Raw genomic sequence first — 21962 nt, 5'->3', positions numbered from 1 at the left:
GGATGTTGCGAACATCGGACATACACGTTTTGATAACTACGTGATAGTTCAGTTAAACGGTTTAGAGTTGAGGCACCAAAGACGTTTTCGAAATGTCGCGGAACATATGAGATGTTTCGAGGGCTGAAATTGGGATTTCAGGCTCGTGCCCACATCAAGAGGTATGAGACCTCCGACGATTTTCTTAGCCTGCAAACTAAGGGAGAAAAGCTCAATCGTTGAGCTTGTGCTCAGATTGTCTGAGTGCAACAATCACTTGAATCGAGTGGGAGTTGATCTTCCAGATGAGATAGTGATGTTTCTCCAAAGTCATTGCCACCAAGCTGCTAGAGCTTCGTGATGAACTATAACATATCAGGGATAGAGATGATGATCCTTGAGGTATTCGCGATGTTTGACACCGCGAAAGTAGAAATCAAGAAGGAGCATCAATTGTTGATGGTTAGTGAAACCACTAGTTTCAAGAAGGGCAAGGGCAAGAAGGGATACTTCATGAAACGGCAAATCAGCTGCTGCTCTAGTGAAGAAACCCAAGGTTGAACCCAAACCCGAGACTAAGTGCTTCTGTAATAAGGGGAACAACCACTGGAGCAGAATTACCCTAGATACTTGGTAGATGAGAAGGCTGGCAAGGTCGATAGAAGTATATTGGATATACATTATGTTAATGTGTACTTTACTAGTACTCCTAGTAGCACCAGGGTATTAGATACCGGTTCGGTTGCTAAGTGTTAGTAACTCGAAATAAAAGAGCTACGGAATAAACGGAGACTAGCTAAAGGTGAGCTGACGATATGTGTTGGAAGTGTTTCCAAGTTTGATGTGATCAAACATCGCACGCTCCCTCTACCATCAAGATTAGTATTAAACCTGAATAATTGTCATTTGGTGTTTGCGTTGAGCATAGACATGATTGGATTATGTCTATCGCAATACGGTTATTCATTTAAGGAGAATAATGGTTACTCTATTTATTTGAATAATACCTTCAATGGTCTTGCACCTAAAGGAATGGTTTATTGAATCTCTATCATAGTGATACACATTTTCATGCCAAAAGATATAAGATAGTAATGATAGTACCACTTAGTTGTGGCACTGCCATGTAAGCCATATTGGTATAAAACGCATGAAGAAGCTCCATGTTGATGGATCTTTGGACTCACTCGGTTTTGAAAAGTTTGAGACATGCGAACCATGTCTATTGGTGTATACGCATGAAGAAACTCCATGCAGATGGATCGTTTGGACTCACTTGATTTTGAATCACTTGAGATATGCAAATCATACCACATGGGCAAGATGACTAAAAAGCCTCGTTTTCAGTAAGATGGAACAAGATAGCAACTTGTTGGAAGTAACACATTTTGATGTGTGCAGTCCAATGAGTGCTGAGGCATGTAGTGAATATCGTTATGTTCTTACTTCACAGATGATTCGAGTAGATGTTTAGTATATTTACTTGATGAAACACAAGTCTGAATTATTGAATGGTTCAAGTTATTTCAGAGTGAAGTTGAAGATCATTGTGACAAGAGGATAAAATGTCTATGATATGATCATAGAGATGAGTATCTGAGTTACGAGCTTTGGCACGCAATTAAGTCATTGTGGAAATTGTTTCACAATTAATACCGCCTGGAACACCATAGTGTGATGGTGTGTCCGAACATCATAGTTGCACCCTATTGGACATGGTGCGTACCATGATGTCTCTTATCGAATTACCACTATCGTTCATGGGTTAGGCATTAGAGACAACCGCACTCACTTTAATAGGGCACCACATAATTCCGTTGAGACGACACCGTTTGAACTATGGTTTGGAGAAACCTAAGTTGTCGTTTCTTAAAAGTTTGGGGCTGCGACGCTTATGTGAAAAGGTTTCAGGTTGATAAGCTCGAACCCAAAGCGGATAAAATGCATCTTCATAGGACACCCAAAACAGTTGGGTATACCTCCTAATTCAGATCGGAAAGCAATAGGGATTGTTTCTTGAATCGGGTCCTTTCTCGAGGAAAGGTTTGTCTCGAGAATTGAGTGGGAGGATGGTGGAGACTTGATGAGGTTATTGAACCATCACTTCAACAAGTGTGTAGCAGGGCACAGGAAGTTGTTCCTGTGGCGCCTACAACAATTGAGGTAGAAGCTTATGATAGTGATCATGAAGTTTTGGATCAAGTCACTACCGTACCTCGTAGGGTGACAAGGATGCGTACTACTTCGGAGTGGTACAGTAATCCTGTCTTGAAGGTCATGTTGCTAGACAACAATGAACCTACGAGCTATGGAGAAGCGATGGTGGGCCCAAATTCCGACAAATGGTTAGAAGCCATGAAATCCAAGATAGGATCCATGTATCAGAACAAAGCATGGACTTTGGTGGACTTGCCCGATGATCGGCAAGCCATTGAGATAAATGGATATTTAAGAAGAAGACGGACGTGGACGATAATGTCACCGTCTATGAAGCTCGACTTGTGGCGAAGAGTTTTTCACAAGTTCAAGGAGTTGACTACGATGAGATTTTCTCATCCGTAGCGATGCTTAAGTCCGTCGGAATCATGTTAGAATTAGCTGCATTTATGAAATCAGGCAGATGGATGTCAAAACGAGTTTCCTTACCAGTCTTCGTAAGGAAAGGTTGTATGTGATACAATCAGAAAGGTTTTGTCGATCCTAAGGATGCTAAAAGGTATGCTAGCTCCAGCGATCCTTCCATGGACTGGAGTAAGCATCTCGGAGTTGGCATATACACTTTGATGAGATGATCAAAGATTTTGGGTTTATACAAAGTTTATGAGAAACTTGTATTTCCAAAGAAGTGAGTGGGAGCACTATAGAATTTCTGATGAGTATATGTTGTTGACATATTGTTGATCAGAAATGATGTAGAATTTCTGGAAAGCATGTAGGGTTATTTGAAAAGTGTTTTTCAAATTAGAAAACCTGGATTAGGCTACTTGAACAATAAGCGTCAAGATCTATAAGATAGATCAAAATGCTTAATAATACTTTCAAATGAGCACATACCTTGACATGATCTTGAAGGAGTTCAAGATGGATCAGTCAAAGAAGAAGTTCTTGCCTGAGTTGTAAGGTATGAAGTTAAGAGTTAAAGCTCGACCACGGTAGAAGAGAGACAAAGGACGAAGGTCGTCCCCTATGTTTCAGACGTAGGCTCTATAGTATGCTATGTTGTGTACCGCACCGGAAGTGTGCCTTGCCATGAGTCAGTCAAGGGATACAAGAATGATCCAGGAATGGATCATTGGACAGCGGTCAAAATTGTCCTTGGAGTAAATAAGGACATGTTTCTCGATTATGGAGGTGATAAAGAGTTCGGCGTAAAGGGTTACGTCGATGCAAGCTTTAACACCTATCCGAATGACTCTGAGTAGCAAACATGATACGTATAGTGGAACAACCATTTGAAATAGCTCCAAGTGGAGCGTGGAAGCAGCATTTACAATATGACATAGAGATTTGCGAAGTACATACGGACCTGAATGTTGCAGACCCGTTGACTAAAACTTCTCTCACAAGCAAAACATGATCAAACCCCAGAACTCATTGAGTCTTAATCACATGATGATGTGAACTAGTTTAATGACACTAGTAAACTCTTTGGATGTTGGTCACATGGCGATGTGACGTGTGAGTGTTAATCACATGGCGATGTGAACTAGATTATTGACTCTAGTGCAAGTGGGAGACTGTTGGAAATATGCCCTAGAGGCAATAATAAATTAGTTATTATTATATTTCCTTGTTCATGATAATCGTTTATTATCCATGCTATAATTGTATTGATAGGAAACTCAGATACATGTGTGGATACATAGACAACACCATGTCCCTAGTAAGCCTCTAGTTGACTAGCTCGTTGATCAATAGATGGTTACGGTTTCCTGACCATGGACATTGGATGTCATTGATAACGGGATCACATCATTAGGAGAATGATGTGATGGACAAGACCCAATCCTAAGCCTAGCACAGAGATCGTGTAGTTCGTATGCTAAAGCTTTTCTAAATGTCAAGTATATTTTCCTTAGACCATGAGATTGTGCAACTCCCGGATACCGTAGGAATGCTTTGGGTGTACCAAACGTCACAACGTAACTGGGTGGCTATAAAGGTGCACTACAGGTATCTCCGAAAGTGTCTGTTGGGTTGGCACGAATCGAGACTGGGATTTGTCACTCCGTGTGACGGAGAGGTATCTCTGGGCCCACTCGGTAGGACATCATCATAATGTGCACGATGTGACCAAGGGGTTGATCATGGGATGATGTGCTACGGAACGAGTAAAGAGACTTGCCGGTAACGAGATTGAACAAGGTATCGGCATACCGACGATCGAATCTCGGGCAAGTACAATACCGCTAGACAAAGGGAATTGTATACGGGATCGATTGAGTCCTTGACATCGTGGTTCATCCGATGAGATCATCGTGGAACATGTGGGAGCTAACATGGGTATCCAGATCCCGCTGTTGGTTATTGGCCGGAGAACGTCTAGGTCATGTCCGCATGGTTCCCGAACCCGTAGGGTCTACACACTTAAGGTTCGATGACGCTAGGGTTATAAAGGAAGTTTGTATGTGGTTACCGAATGTTGTTCGGAGTCCCGGATGAGATCCCGGACGTCACGAGGAGTTCCGGAATGGTCCAGAGGTAAATATTTATATATGGGAAGTCCTATTTTGGCCACCGGAAAATGTTCGGGATTTTTCGGTATTGTACCGGGAAGGTTCTAGAAGGTTCCGTAGTGGGGCCCACCTGCATGGGGGGCCCACATGAACGTGGGTAGTGGGGGCAAGGCCCCACACCCCTGGTCAAGGCGCACCAAGATCCCCCCTTAGAAGGAATAAGATCATATCCCGAAGGGATAAGATCAAGATCCCTAAAAGGGGGGATAACAATCGGTGGGGAAGGAAATGATGGGATTTCTTTCCTCCCACCTTTGCCAACGCCCCAATGGACTTGGAGGGCAAGAAACCAGCCCCCTCCACCCCTATATATAGTGGGGAGGCGCATGGGAGCTTCAACCAAGTTCTGGCGCAGCCCTCCCCCTCTCTCAAGTCCTCCTCCTCTCCCGTGGTGCTTGGCGAAGCCCTGCAGGATTGCCACGCTCCTCCATCACCACCATGCCGTTGTGCTGCTGCTGGATGGAGTCTTCCCCAACCTCTCCCTCTCTCCTTGCTGGACCAAGGCATGGGAGACGTCACCGGGCTGCATGTGTGTTGAACGCGGAGGTGCCGTCCGTTCGGCACTAGGATCTCCGGTGATTTGGATCACGACGAGTACGACTCCTTCAACCCCGTTCTCTTCAACGCTTCCGCTTAGCGATCTACAAGGGTATGTAGATGCACTCTCCTTCCCCTCATTGCTAGTCTCTCCATAGATAGATCTTGGTGACTCGTAGGAAATTTTTGAATTTCTGCTACATTACCCAACACTGTCGCCGTTCGAAGAGCGGGCTTTGTCGTTGGCTTTGTACGACAACAACTAGGAGAACAAAGCACGAGGTGGAGGATGGTGGTGGGGGCGGGAAGGGCGCCCATGCCGCCGTTGGGAGCAGCCTTAGCTAGTCTCCCTTCGGTGGTTGGCATATCATGGAGCATATCAACATCAGGTCGATGATGTTGCACCATTTGTAGCTACGACTTTGCGAGACTCCTCGTTGGTGACACCACACTCCTCGGTGATGGCGGCAAGAGCCCATCTTCGATGGTGTCGAAAGATAACTAAATCAAATTTCATTCACCATGTTCTTGATCGAAGCAAACTTTCAGTGTCGCTGAAAGCAAAGTTGAGTAGCATTGGAGACAAAAGGAATTTGACGGGAGACAATTTGTGTTTCACAAGGAAGCAAACTATCTGATGGTAGCAAGATTTGCTTGTGTTGAGGGAAGAACCTTGACTTGGCTAGGGTCTGGCCCTCCGGACGTTTTAGAGCTAGCTGCGATTGATTGTATGAATCTTGGGAACGAGTAATACAATATTTTCAACCGCAAAAAGAAAAATTAATATATTCTTTTATTTCCTTCAATTCCAGAAAAAATCAGCAACCGCCAATGGTCACCGGGAGCACTCAAATCACAGCAAGTCGCACGCACGCACGCCTGGCAGATCGGGTTCATGCTGGATTGGGACTCCATGATCACGACCGACTTACGTGCCCCTCCATAAATATCAGGCCGATGATCTCTAGATTGACATCGACATGGAGGCGCAGCAGTCCGCCGGCATGGCCGATCTCGCCGCCCGCCTCATCAAGCGACTCGCGGACGCCAACAGAGACCGCAACCTGGTCTTCTCGCCGATCTCCATCTACGCCGTACTGGCGCTCCTGGCCGCCGGCGCCGGTGGGGAGACCCTGGAAGAGATCCTCGGCGTCCTAGGCACGCGGTCCCGCCTCGAGCTAGAGGACTCCGTGGCGCGTCTCCTGGACGGATCGTCGAATCCTGACGGCGGCGGGCCGAGCGTGGCGTTCGCGTGCGGCGTCTGGAGCGACCTGACGCGGCGGCTGAAGCCGGCCTTCCGTGACGCCGTCGTCGGCAAGTACAAGGCCGAGGCCAGCTCCGTCGACTTCCACAACGACCCGGCGCAAGCGACGGCGCAGATCAACGCGTGGGCCGCTGCGGCCACGAGGAACCTCATCGACTCCGCCGTCCCTCCGGGAGCCGTACGCCCGGACACCGACCTCGTGCTGGCCAACGCCATCTACTTCAGGGCCAAGTGGCACGTGCCTTTCTACAAAAGCTCGACCAAGAACAGGCCCTTCTACCGGCTGGACGGCACCGCCGTCGACGTCCCCTTCATGACGTACCACAGAGATAACTATCACGACATGGCCGCGCACGACGGGTTCAAGGTGCTCAAGTTAGGATACCAGCGTAGTCCGACGTACACCCAGCGCCACAGCATGTGCATCTTCCTTCCGGACGCGCGCGACGGCCTGAGGAGGCTGCTGCACAAGATTACGTCGTCGTCCCCGGCAGCCTTCCTGCGCGAGCACCTGCCGACGCGCTGGGTTAATGTGGACGAGGTGCTGGTGCCCAGGTTCGAGCTCTCCTTCGAGAGCAGCATCACCGCCGTCCTTAAAGATCTGGGGCTCCGGCTACCTTTCAGCCAACGGGCCGACCTCTCCGAGATGCTGGAGGAGGACGTCCTCGTGCAAGATGTCTTCCAGAAGGCTGTCATCGAGGTCAACGAGGACGGAACGGAAGCTGCCGCTATGACCATCTATGACGCCATTGTGAAATCCTCATGTCAACACCCGCCAGAGGTAGTGCTTTCGTCGCCGACCACCCGTTCGCCTACTTCATAATCGAGGAGGAGTCGCATGCCATCCTCTTCGCCGGACATGTCGTCGACCCTAGCAATGGTACCGGGGTGGTGATTCCGTCCGGGGAGCGCAGCGCGACAAAAGGTAAAATTGACAGGTTCAGTGACAAGGTCGACACCAAATCCGGCCGCAAGAGGCGGAGGGATGAGCCGTCGCATTCTTCCCACGGCCACAGCTCCAGCAGGCAGCATCGACGGCACGGGAGTAGACGAGTTGCCAGAAGCGAGAACAGAAGAGAAGAGAGTAGATATTATTATCGTCTTTATTATCGAAGTGAGCGACGGGAGAAGATGAGCAGCCCGAGGAGAAAACATAGTAGATATTATTGATATGAAGGAATGAACTAGGATGAATAGTTTCTTCATTTGGCAGCTGCATGCTTGCAATACTTGTGCAAAAAAAATGAATTGAATACTTATGCAAAGTCTTTTTACTTGTGCAATACTAAACGGATTTGCTATTTTACGGTCGACTGTTATTCCATTCGCCAACATTCAAATCGTTGTCCGTCCGCTGTTGCGTGGAGATTCGCGCTTGGCTGCCTGGTTTTCGGACTTGTTTTCTCTGTCGGGTGCGGTTTTCTGTCTCAGCCCATTACCGTTTCATCGGGTTGCCCCCTCGCCCTCTTCCAGGTTTTGTCCTTTTTGAATTTTCGGCGTGGTTTTCCCCTTTCATTTGAGTGGCACTGTTTCGATAAGGGAGAGATGAGATAGCGAGGCAGAGAGAGGAACAGACGCTCGGGTGGCAGAGGGATTCCTTTCTGTTCATGTTGATTCCGAGATCCCCCACCTGTGGAGCTTGATTTCTCTCTCCTTTCTCTTCGATTCTCGCCTGCTGCGGTTGGTTTGTCTCATAATTCTCTCTCTCGCGCGCGTGATTTTTGTTCATGTCTGGGTGTGTGGCTTCTAGATTGAGCGTTAGTTGCTGATGTAATTTTGTTAGGGTTTGTGTTAGGTGTGTGTTGTGATCCCGGGCCATGTTGTTGTAGATTCGTGGTATCTGCTTGTGGTTTTAGTGGTTGGTTCTGCTTCGTGTTGTCCATCATGGTTCCTCGCCTACTTCGTGTTTTCCGCCATTTTGTTCCTCGTCTGCTCGTGGTAGGCTCATGGGTGTTTCATTTTGTGGTTCGGATAGATGTATGGATCAGTTATAGGTTTTGAGATGGGATTTTTTGTGGTTTGGGGTTTGTGATTTGCATCGGTAGGTGGTCTGTTTGTTCGCTGGTAGATAGGTGTTCCTCATCTAGCCGTGTTGGTTCTAGGGTTGTAGATGTTTGGATTTCGGTAGGTTTAGATGTAGTTATGTTCCTCCTCTGGCCCCTGCCGCATGCAATGCCCATGTCCCTTTGGCCTCTGAGTGCATAAATATCTCTCTTAGTGTATCCTAGTTACCCAGCACGTCAGTGCTCTGTTTTTGGTGTTTCCTTCCTGTGGTGTAGCCCTATACTATCCTCTGAGTGCTTTTTCTCTGTATTTTCATGTGCTTTTGCAATGTAATTCCTTTAAGCTTCTCCTTCTTAATGCCCTGGGTGATTGAACTGTATTACTGCTACAGGTTTAGTGTATCTCTGCCTGTGTTAAGTGTTCTTTTACTTATCTTAGTGTTACTGTGTAACCCCATAATTTCAGTGTCATATACACTAGAAGTACTGTCTATTTTGCCTCAGACTTGATGTGTAATCCCCATAGTTTCAGTGTAATATACTATGTAATTAGCTCTGTATTTACTATGTAATTCAGCCAATAGTTTCAGTGCAATGCACTCCAGAATTACGGTGTAATTTGCCCCAGTTTCAGTGTAATTCACACTACTATTACTGTGTAGTTTGCCCCATAGTTACTGTGTAATTCATCCCGTAGTTTGAGTGTAATTCACACTAGTATTCCTGTGTAATTTACCCCATAGTTATTATGTAATTCATCCCATCGTTTCAGTGTAATTCACACTAGTATTACTGTGTAATTTGCCCCATAATCCCTGATCAAAGAGAGAACAATATCCATTTCAAAACATTTCTAACCGATTCCTTAGTTCGGTAATCCACTCTAGAATTACTGTGTAATTTTCCCAAGAATTACTATGTAACTCATACAGTAGTTTTAGTGTAATTCAGTCTAGAATTACTGTGTGATTCATCCTAATAGTTTCAGTGTAATATGTCCCTTACTTTCAGTGTAATTTACCCGAGTTACTGTGTAACACTAGTGTTTCAGTTATGTAATTCCTGACATTTTACATGGGCCCTATTTCTACTGTAATTTCCCCAAGAATTGTGATGGTTTACATATGTATTTTATAGTGTATTTCCCCCATTTTTGCAGTGTATTTATCTTGATTTATTTCCCCCTATTATTGTTCTTGTCATGCTCCCCATCTGCATTTTTGGAAAAGAAATGTCAGTAATAGTACAATTAGCAGTTGCATTTAACAGTACAGTCGGTTTTTCCAGTGTAACTTCATGCATTCTTACATTTGATATGAAATTTCTAGGCAATTTCCACTGTAATTCATTGGCAATTGCACTGTAATTCGTTTGGTAATCGCACCGTGAATTACTATGTACTGTAATTCCTAGGGGATTTGCACTGTAATTCTTAGTTTTGCAATGTATTTCTTAGGCAGTTTCAGTGTAAGTTAGCAAGGTCTGGTACTGTTCTTCCAGTGTCATTCTTAGTCAGTTTCTGTAACTATCGAAGTTTTGTGAACTTCTAGTGAACAATGTGTTCTTGCAGTGTCATTTCTACAACTATCCAAGTTGATCTATTCTTTTCAGAGTATCTAGTTTTTCCAGTGTGATTTCCTCTTTGTTTCTTAACCTGCATATAGTTTCTCTGATGCCTTTGTTTTCCAGATATTCCTTGTAAGAGAGGTGAAGCGGGTGAAGAATTGAAGTACTAGGGATAGGAGTAGAATTGTTCCTGACCTGTTGATTTTCCTAGGATTTCCCCAATTGTCTGGCTGCTGTTCTTCCTTCTTGCTCGTCTCTAGGTACACCTTCCTCTCCGGGTTCACCCCCTCTACCATGGCCGCCTTCCTGATCTGATTTTGATCTGCTCTTTCTTCTTCTCCCCACCCTTCTTCCGTGGCCGCCAGTCTGATTTGTTTCTGTGTTGTGGCGTGTGTTACATGAGATCTCTGTTATGTAGAAGGGGTGGAGATTTTCCATGGGGTTTGCCATTTTCATGGGTCTCAAGTTGATGGCGAGCTGTTAACTGTGGATCCAGGGAGGTTTATGGCCAGCTGTTAGCTATGGTCCAGGAAGGTTTTGGGTGTCGGTTTAGTTGAAACTGGGTCAGGGTTTGCCCGACCCATTTTTTTAAATAGAAAATATACAGTTGCCGCTGGAGGTTTTTTTGGGACATACAGTTGTCATCTGCTCATTTGTTAGAAAATTTGATTGTTGTCGAATTGAAAAACAGTCGAGTGCTAAATAGACAATCCCCAATAAGAGCTCCCTTATATGAATGCATTTATATCCATAGACTACGGGCCAAACTAAAGCTAATTCGAAGAGTTATGAATGAGTAAAGCTACACGAATGGAGGTTTTAGAAACTAATCCAATCGTGGCACTTTATGCATCTAGATTGGGCTCACTTGGGAAATCTGGCCCACCCACCTAGATTCACGGGATCATGGGCGGATCCTACATGAAATCTATTTCTCGCTATAAGCGAGATCGAAGGTACACTCATCTCAATGAAGTCAACTCTGCATTCTAACTGGGCTAACTCATTTATTCTTATTGCTGTCGCGTTTGCTCGCTCGAGGTGTCAACGGCTTTACTAGTTGGTCTGGTTTCCTTTAAGTTTTTTTGGTTTTCTTTCTGGTTTTTCCCCTTTCCTTTTGTTTTTCCTTTGTCTCTTCCATATGTTTTTCTTTGGTTTTAGTTTTCTTTCTTTTTAACCAGATTTCCTTGTTTATTCATTATTATTTTTCTCGTTTTCTTTGATTTGTTTTTGTTTCTTTCTTGTTTTTAGTGGTTTTCTCTTTTATTTGTTTATATACTAGGAAAAAGTGTTTGTGTGTTGCAATGGGAGAAAAAATAACACATGCCTGTAACCCAATAACCATGACTCAATACCCCAATAGATCAACATTCTTTATTTGAACATGACATCTTATTTGTGCTGCCATTTATTCTCCTTCCCACCCTCATCGACCGTGGCCCCAATGCTCACACAATCACAACGCGTTTGAATGTGGTCAATCATAAGGCCTCCCCCCCCCCCTCTCTCTCTCACTCTCTAATTTGCTTTCTTTTGCCCTTGCGAGGATTTGCTGACACGTGCATGCATGGTTATAGATGATTCTTTCGTCTCTAATCTAGTTTTCTAACATGTTCATTTTCAATTTAGATCCGCACCGATACGAAAGGCGGATCATGCACTATTGATTAAAATTGCATCCTAAATAGCATTTTTAAATGGTTAACAGGTAAAATAACACCATATTCAGATTCTATACATTTGTATTCAAATTTCATATCTAACATGTTAAAAACGGAGCTATGGCTCAAAATATATGACTATTTTTAAAAACATATGATATGGATTATAGGTTGATTAAACCAAATGTCAAGGTATTTTCCGCAAACATCGATTAGTTCTTCTGACTCACAACCGGGACCGCTGGTTGATTTGAGAAAACTACAGCAGGTTTTCTACAAAAAGTAAAACATTTTCTTTGGAGTCAATTAAACTTGTACTTTGGGTTGATTTCAACAAAGAACCAGGGGTTTTCTACAAAAGGGCATGCCAGACGGGCAGAAGCACTAATCTCTTTATTAGTAAAGTAGGTATATCTTTTTTCCTTAGCTTTTTTGTATTTTTCTTGTTTTTCATCGGTTTTCTTTGTTTCTTTCTCGGTTTTCTCTGCTTTTCATCCTTTTTCTAGTGTTTTTTATATTTTTTTTACTTTTGATTTCCTCTGTTTGTTTCTTGGTTTTCGTTTGTTTTCTTTGGTTTTCTTTTGTTTGAGAAAACTTTGATAATGTATTTCTAAAATGTTAAGCCTGTATATAGAAATGTTGATCGTGTATACAAAACATGTAGAACATACATTAAGTAAACTAGACATCAAAACATATATTTATAAAAGAAAATTCTTTATTTAAGAAATGTTAAACATGAATATAAATATTTTCCGGATGTATACAAAATAATCTACATGGCGTGTGAAAAAAATATGTTTTTGCCATTTAAAAAATGGTCCACACATGATCAACATTTTCTTATACACGTTTAGCATTTCTACAATACATGATGAATACTTTTTTCGTACGCACTTCTATTCTTTTTGTATACAGGACAAACATATTTTAAATAAATGATCAATTTTATTTATACACATTGTATATTTTTATATACATTTTTCGTATACATGAGAAACATTTTCTCTATACACATTTAAAATTTTCAAATACTTGATAAACATTTTTTTCAAATATTATGTAAAGTATGTTTTATAATATATACATTTTTCTATGCACATTTAACATTTTTAAATGCTTGATTAACATTTTATAGATGCTGGATTAATATTTTTTTAATATATTGTATGTATCTTTTTGTATACATTTTTCATATACATAAGAAAGATTCTTTGTGTACACATTTTACTTTTTAAAATGCTTGATTAACCTTTTTTAATGTTTTACATATAGTGTTTTATTTAATATACATATATTTAGATAATTTGGAAGTATGAACAAAATTTTAAAAATAAAGCAAAAACTATGTACACAAGAGGATCTGATACTGCGCTGCACTGATCGAGGCGAACAACTCTAGCCACTACAACTCGTGCTTATTTGCTGGAAATATTGGGCAGTGCATCTGTTACACTCCTTGCGGCCATATGGCCCATGGACACATCGCTGTGTGGGCGTGGGTTGTTTCCACCCAGATTCTATTCCTTACGTGGTCGGGATTGCAACCACGGGAATGGGCCGCACTGTCGGGGATTCACACTTCATTCACCCTGCATGTTTTTGATGGAAGCAAACTTCAGTGGTGTCAGAAGCAAAGTTGTGTACCATTGGAGACAAAATGTATTTCACAAAGAAATCAAGTTTATCTAACGTTGTAAGCTCACTGTGCTAAAGTAATTCATTCTTTTATTTCTTCAATTCCAGAATTAGTTTAATACTCCCTCCGTATAAGAATATAAGACTGTTTTGGTAGGACAAAATGATCTACCAAAACGTCTTGTATTCGTATATGGAGGTAGTAAAAGTCAGCAAGCGCCAATGCTAAATTCTTTCATTTCCTTCAAATTCAGAATTAGTTTTTATTACTACTAAAAATCAGCCACGGCCAATGGTCACGGGGAGCACTCGGAGTCGGATCACAACATGTCGCACTCACGCTGTCACGCACGGATCAAGATCTGGTTCTGGGTCATGTCCGATTGGGACTACGTAATCACGATTCACAACCGACTTACGTACCCCTCCACTCCATATATATCAGGCCGGGGTGTATCGTCGAACCCATTGATCTCTGATCTCTAGCTCGCCATGGAGGAGCAGCAGTCCGCCGGCATGGCCGATCTTGCCGCCCGGCTCACCAAGCGACTCGCGGACGCCAACAGCGACCGCAACCTGGTCTTCTCGCCGCTCTCCATCTACGCCGCCCTGGCGCTCCTGGCCGTCGGCGCCGGTGGGGAGACCCTGGAAGAGATCCTCCGCGTCCTAGGCGCACGGTCCCGCCGCGAGCTAGAGGACTCCGTGGAGCGTCTCCTGGACGGATCATTGGATCCTGACGGCGGCGGGCCGAGCGTGGCGTTCGCGTGCGGCGTCTGGAGCGACCTGAGGCGGCCGCTGAAGCCAGCCTTCCGTGACGCCGTCGTCGGCAGGTACAAGGCCGAGGCCAGCTCCGTGGACTTCCGCAACGACCCGGAGCAAGCTAGGGCGAAGATCAACGCGTGGGCCGCTGCTTCCACGAGGAACCTCATCGACTCCGCCGTCCCTCGGGGAGCCGTACACCGGAACACCCACCTCGTGCTGGCCAACGCCATCTACTTCAGGGGCAAGTGGGAAATGCCTTTCTACAAGAGCTCGACCAAGGACAGGCCCTTCCACCGGCACGACGGGTTCAAGGTGCTCAAGCTGCCCTACGAGAGCAGTACAGCGTACACCCAGCGCCACAGCATGTGCGTCTTCCTCCCGGACGCGCGTGACGGCCTGGCGGGCCTGCTGGACAAGATCACGACGTCGTCCCCGGCAGGCTTCCTGCGCGAGCACCTGCCGACGCGCAGAGTCAAGGTCGACCAGGTGCTGGTGCCCAGGTTCGAGCTCTCCTTCAGGAGCAGCGTCACCGCCGTCCTTAAGGACCTTGGGCTCCGGCTACCTTTCAGCCATCGGGCCGACCTCTCCGAGATGCTGGATGACGGCTACGAGTTCTGCGTGCAAGACGTCTTCCAGAAGGCTGTCATCGAGGTCAACGAGGACGGAACCAAAGCCGCCGCTTTGACCTTCTATGACGTCACTGCCAAATCCTCTCAATACCCGCCGGAGGAAGTGCTTTTCGTCGCCGACCACCCGTTCGCCTACTTTATAATCGAGGAGGAGTCGCATGCGATCCTCTTCGCCGGACATGTCGTCGACCCTAGCGATTGTACCGGGGCGGTGATTCCATCAGGGGAGCGCAACACAACAAAAGGTAAAATTGACAAGGTCGATGCCGAATCCGGCCGCAAGAGGCCGAGGGATGAGCAGCCGCAATCTTCCCACGGCCACAGCTCGAGCAGGCAGCATCGACGGGATGAGAGTAGACGAGTTGCCAGCAGCGAGTACAGAGGAGAAGAGAGTAGATATTACCGAAGTGAGCGACGGGAGAGGACGGACTACCCGCGGAGAGAACATAACAGTAGATATTATTGATAGGAAGAACGCGATTAACTATGATGAAATGGTTTCTTCATTTTGCAGTTGCATGCTGGCAATACTTAAAAAAAATATGAATTGAATACTTATGCTATAATCCTAATAATTTACTTATGCAATATTGAATGAGAGCTATATTATACGAATTATGTGCATAGATTATGGACCTTAATCGAGGACTGGCCTTCATGAAGGTCCCCGAGTGAATGATCGTTTTCGCAGAGATACAAATGAGTAAAGCTACATGTACAAATTATTTATAGGTTTTTTTTACACAGTACAGACGCAAGCGCTCATATACACGCGTATACACTCACCTTATGGACGCACACATGCCCATCCTACCCCTATGAGCACATCCGAATGACCGAGCCGGCCTATCATCTTGAAATTTACGAAGCTACCGTAGGCACCTTGTCGTTGACGGAGACGTCTCCTCCCACTGAATGCGCATCGCCGGAAATCCTGAAATAAATCCAGAAATAAATGCGAGCATCAGGACTTGAATCCTAGTGAACTGGGGATACCACGGTCCCTCTAACCATCAAACCACAGGTTGGTTCGCTTATTTACAGGGGTTTAACACATTGATCCAAGGTGACACCCTATTTCATGTGCGGGTTGGGGGGATAGCGACCAAGGGAAATGCTACACTTATGGACGGTTTTGGCACCGAAGGAGTTACGGACGAAAGTGTAAATCCGTAGTTGGTTAGTGGTGGGACCCCCAACGAAATTCAAGGAGGGAGAGATTAATGAGGAGCAAACACGCTAGCCCGTAACTTCTCTTCCGTGGCCTATGCCCTGTATGTAGGATTATTGTAGTGACTAAACACGCACACCCGCCAGCGGGAATGGGCCGCCGGTTAGTCTGTTCTTCTTTTTTTCATTTTTGTCTTCCCATTTTTAAAATTATTTTTTTCTTTTTCCTTTTTTCCTTTTTTATTTACACATGTTTTCAATATTGCAAACATTTTTAAAATTCATAAAAAAACTTAAATCATGAAAAATTCTTGAACTCATGACCCTAAATTTCCTAAAAGTTTTAAAATTTGAGAAAAAAATCAAACTTCTTAACATTTTATGGAAGACCTCAAATTTTTTGAAACCGATGAACATTTTTTGAACTTCATGACTACTTTTTAAGTTCAAGAACATTTTCTGTACTTTGTGAAAAAAATTCAAACTCGTGAAAATTTGGAAGTCCTGAACATTTTTTTGAACTCACGGACATTTTCTTTTAATTCATGAATGTTTTTTGAATTCACGAACCTTTTTTGAAATTCCTGAACTTTTTGGAATTCAGCAACAGTTTTGAAATCATGTTCTTTTTTGAATTCATGAATATTTTTTGAATTCCCAATTCTTTTTGAAAGCATGAACTTCTTAACCTTACGAACATTTTGTTTTTCAAAAAGGAAAAAGGGGCTAAGTAAGCAAACATTTAAATTCATGAACATTTTCAATTTCAGAACTTTTAAGAAAACCAAAATGTTTTTTAAAGCAAATGAAAGACAAAAATAAAAAAAAGTGTAATGAAAAATCAAGGGACCCCGTGCCCGCATCAGACCGGCCTTGTGCAGGTGGGTGCGCGTTTGCTCGTTTCCCCCATATAAGAGCACTCCGGGGGGGGGGGGGGGATTTAGTTAGTTGGTACCGTCCGTAGCATCACCGTAATAAGGCCTTCCATCTAGCACTTTTGGGTTCGAATAAGGAAATGCTTTCCCAGGCATAAGAGCATCTTCAGCCGTTGGCCCTCCAAGGGGCGCCTAAAATCGCCACCTGGAGACGAGCCGGCGTAAAAAAATGGATTGAGGGCGAGTTGGTCGCCAGTCACCGGACCCAGGGCCGTCCCCAGGCGCGTCTAATTTTTTTTTAAACATTCGGCGAAGTTCGGTTAAACACGGCTAAATTTCGGCAAACTTTGGCATATATTGACATTTTCGCGACGCGTTACATAGCAAATATAATTAAAGGAAGAAATCGCTGAACACGGAGTAGTCGCCGTCGTCGCCGCCATCCTCGCCGTCATCGTCTGCGGCGGCCTTCTCCTCCTTGACGAGGCCGTCCCTGCTGGACCCCTGCCCGGCGTCGCCATGGCGGACTGGTGGCGGCGGCGGCGGCGCGTCGTCGTTGCTGTCGTCGAGGATGACGACTCCTCCTTCTTCGCGGCCCCGGCGGCGCTACTCGAAGCGCCGCAGGGCGGCGACCTGGCGCTCCCTCTCCATCTTCAGGAAGTCCTTGCACGCCCATTTTAAGGCCGCCTCGTCATCGAGCTCAACGTCGCCGGGCTCTGTCTTCACGGCGGGGAGCCCCGGCTCCGTTTTCACCGGCGCGAGCCCCGGCTCCGTCTTTGGCTTGACGAATCACGGAGGAGCCGACGAGGAGGCACGCCGGCCGCCCTCGTTGATGACGATGCCGGCGCTGCATGTGCACCGGCCGAGCGGCGTCTCCGCCGCGGGCTCGGCCTTGACGCCGAGCAGCGCCGGAGAGCCGGAGGAGTGGAAAGATGAAAGTGTGTTATATCGACTAGAGGGGGGGTGAATAGGCGATTTTTAAGAATTCTGAAAGTGCGTTATATCGACTAGAGGGGGGTGAATAGGAGATTTTTATGAATTCTTCACTGAGGAATTTGCCGGTGAGGAAATTCCTTAGCGAAGAACTACTAGCAGCGGAATAAGTACTCAGAAGTAAGCATAACAGGATACAGACTTAGTCATCATGATGAAATGAAGACAAGCACGGAGTACAGAAAGCGTAAACACAGGATAACACAAGATGAAGACAAACAGACTACAGAAATTGAACTGAGGAAAGTCTTCAGTCAAAGTCTTCAAACACAGATATGAACAATCACTCAACACAGTAATGAGGAAATGAAAGAGTTGAGGGAATAGAACCAGTAAGGTTGGTGAAGACAATGATTTATTAGACCAGTTCCAACTGCTGTCTCAGTTATACGTCTGGTTGGAGCGGCTGAGTATTTAAACTCGAGGACACACAGTCCCGGACACCCAGTCACTGAGCGCGCAGCTCAGGACACCAAGTCCTCACCGTATTCTCCTTGAACTAAGGTCACACAGACCTCGTCCAATCACTCGTGGTAAGTCTTCAGGTGACTTCCAAACCTTCACAGACTTGGTCACTCGGCAATCCACGATTCCTCTTGGATGCTCTAGACCATGACGCCTAACCGTCTGGAAGAAGTACAGTCTTCAAAGGTAACAAGCGTCGGATCCACGCAGGATCAATCTCTTCAGTGATGCTCAATCACTTTGGGGTTTGTAGGTGTTTGGGTTTGGGATTTTCCTCACTCGATGATTTTCGCTCAAAGTCCTCGGAGGATGGGTTGCTCTCAAATGACAAGTGTCAGTTTCTCTTGGAGCAGCCAACCAACTAGTGGTTGTAGGGGGCGGCTATTTATAGCCTAGGGAGTAGCCCGACATGATAAGATATAAATGCCCTTGTCTGATATGACCGTTAGGTGGATAAGATATTTTGGGACAGCTGGCGCGTAGCACAACAACGGTCGGAAATTTGACTATCAAATTCCTCAGGGCTATCATGTTCCTCACTGTGTAGGCAATCCGCACTGGCGAATTCCTAACTCCTCAGTCAGAACAAATTCCTCAGCGACCAGAAGAACTTCGTCTCTGTCACTGAAGAAATTGACTGAACTGTATGAGATTTCCAAAGGCTTCACTCGAAGGGTTTGGTAGGTGTAGGATTTTGAGTTGAGCATCACATGGAAATTTTTCCTTAGTATTTCTTCGACCCCCTTTAACAGTACGGTGTTTCCTATGACTCAAGAAAGAGAAAAACAAAACTATGAAAACTAAAGTCTTCAAGCTTCATATTCCTCGCATGAATATCAAGTCTTCATGGATACACCAATTTCTTCACTTTCAAAGTCTTCATGAAAGTCTTCAGAAATACCAAAATCTTCAGTCGAAGATATTCATTTTTAGGGGTCGACTTTCCCTGTAAATATCAAACTCCTCATAGACTTATAGACCTGTGTACACTCACAAACGCATTAGTCCCTTAACCTATAAGTCTTTAATACACCAAAATCACTAAGGGGCACTAGATGCACTTACAATCTCCCCCTTTTTGGTGATTGATGAAAATATAGGTTAAGTTTTCTACGGGGATAAACATGTGAAGTGTAAGTACTGATATTGAGGAATTTGATTGCAAGATATAGAAAAACTCCCCCTGAAGATGTGCATAGTGAGGAATTTGCTTTTGAAGCAATGCACACTTGAAGAGTTAAATCATGGAGATCTCCCCCTATATCTTGTAATTCATACACACATTTGACATATAATATGAAGAATTTGAAATGCATGATGAAATATGGTGCCTGATGAAATTCAGCATGCGTGCAATAATTAATGAGTAACAAGCATGCAGAAAAACATATCGAGAGTATCAAAGCACAGTGCATCAAAAGTATCAGGGCACCATCGGGTTTAAGATTACAACTCGATCCAATAAAGTTTCAGAAGAACGAGAGTTGTAACTTAGCAAAAAAAACGCCCATATAATAGACCCGCTTGAAGACTAACTCAAATTTCACCCCCTTTGTCATCGAATGACCAAAAAGGATCGAAACTGAGGACTAACGCCGCTGAAGAATATCAAGTTGATGGAGGAGCGCCAACGGTGTTGGGGTCGGTTGTTGTAGTAGGGCCGGCCGCAGCATTGTCCAAATCTTCATTTTCATCAGTCTCGCGTGATGAAGAATAGGAGCTGGCCACCAAGGAAGGAACTTTGACCTTCTTGAATTTCTTCGGTGGAGGTGCAGACTAGTCAAATTCTTCTTTGAGACCCATATTCTTCAGATCTACAGCGCTGTAGACATGAGATAGAACAGCCCAGGTACGGTTGAAGGTTTCATGGAGGTACTATTGGTTTTTCTTCACTGCATTGTGTGTTGAGGTCATGTTGTGAAGAATTGAACCAAACTGACGCTTGACCCATTTATGAGTGCGATCAACCTTCTGATGAAGACTGAGGAGTAAGTCACGATCAGTCATCACCCTGGGAGATGTGGCTTGAGGATTTTGCTTGGCGGCAGAGTCATGTGTGGCAGAGTCATCATTGGTGGAGTAGGATGCAGCCTTGCGAAATTGACCATCCAATGGACGAATGCCTTCATCTATCACAACAGTTGCCTTGCCTTTGTCATCAGCTGAGGAATATGACCGTTTGAGGACTTCAATCGGGGGCAAGTAGCTGCCATGGTTCAAAGTGTCAGCTTTGTAATTTAGTGAAGCCCTTGTCCTAATGAACCTCATAATCCATGGTGCATAAGGCTTCAGTTCAAAAGGTGACATAGCAATATTCGCCAGAGTCCTCATGAAGAAATCGTGGAAGTTGACGGGAACGCCATGAATGATCACTAGTAGTAAAGGGGGCAATGGTCCAGGCCGGGTCAGCCCATTAGTCCCGGTTCAATCCAACCGGGACCAATAGGGGCATTGGACCCGGTTCGTGAGCCCCGGGGGCCGGCCGGGCCACGTGGGCCATTGGTCCCGGTTCGTCTGGACCTTTTGGTCCCGGTTGGTGGGACGAACCGGGACCAATGTGCCTTGGTCCTGGCCCACCACCATTGGTCCCGGTTGGTGGCTTGAACCGGGACCAAAGGCTTCCCTTTAGTCCCGGTTCAAGCCACAAACCGGGACCAATTAATTGCCTATATATACCCCTCGCCCGCGAGCAAAGCACTCTCACTGCTCTGTTTTTCGTGGCCGGCGAGGAGAGAGCTTTGTGGTGCTCTAGCTCACCTCCTATGCACACGAGGTGTTCGATGGAATGCCCGAGCACACTACTTAAGCTTTCTCCTCTCCAAGCTCGACCTCCAAGCTCCATTTTCCTCAATATTTGTCTAGGTTTAGCGGTCCGTCACGTCCCGTCCCCGTCTTCACCGCCGTCGATCGCCCGCGCCGATCTCGTCGCCGGCACCACCGTGGTGAGCCTCTTGTTCTTATCTTCTTTCTGAAAGGAAAAAAAATTCTTACTTGTATGTTTATATAGATACTTGTATAATTTTCTTACTTTTATTATTGCATCTTATATAGTGCGATGGTTTTGGTATCCGCCCCCGTCGGTCCTCGTCCTGTCTATGATTCGGATGTGGTATATATTATCTTTTCATAACTATTGGTTCATCTATTGTTTATGACAATTATGCCGACCAACGTGACATAGATTTTATTTATCTAGGAGGTTGTTGAACCGGAAATTCCAACCGACCCTATTGTCGAGAGGTTAAATTTAGTTGAAGAAGAAAACAATTTCTTGAAGGAAAAAATTAGAAAAATTGAGGAGGAGAAGATGATATTGGAGTTGCATGTTGCGGATGTCGTGGATGATCACAAGATCAAGATGGATGCAATGCGCTTGAAGATTAGAAAGATTAGAAAATATGCCATTCATACCGAGGCTTGGTATCATTATGCCGTTGGATCAGTTGTTACATTGGTTGCGATTATGATCGCATTTGTTTTCGCATTGAAATGTTTTACATAGTTTCAATGTATGGTTTAATTAATTTAGATGCTCTGCAGAGCTTTATGTTGTTAGATGAGAACTATGTATGTACTTTGGTTTTAATGTGATGATGAACTTCTATTAATTTGGTCACTTAATTATCTATTCATGATGTTCTGTAATGATTTTTGACACACTTAATTATATATAATGCACGCAGA

General features: G+C 44.8%; 1 pseudogene; it reads left to right on the top strand.

Annotated features, from left to right (window-relative positions):
- Positions 1 to 6232: 6232 nt before the first annotated feature.
- On the top strand, positions 6233 to 15241 carry LOC123114938 (uncharacterized; annotated as a pseudogene).
- The last annotated feature ends 6721 nt before the right edge of the window (positions 15242 to 21962 follow it).

This window comes from Triticum aestivum, chromosome 5B (assembly GCF_018294505.1).
Source record: "Triticum aestivum cultivar Chinese Spring chromosome 5B, IWGSC CS RefSeq v2.1, whole genome shotgun sequence".
NCBI classification, from domain to species: Eukaryota; Viridiplantae; Streptophyta; class Magnoliopsida; order Poales; family Poaceae; genus Triticum; species Triticum aestivum.
Note: the sequence above shows the minus strand (reverse complement) of the source record. Positions and strands in the feature narration are given on the sequence as shown.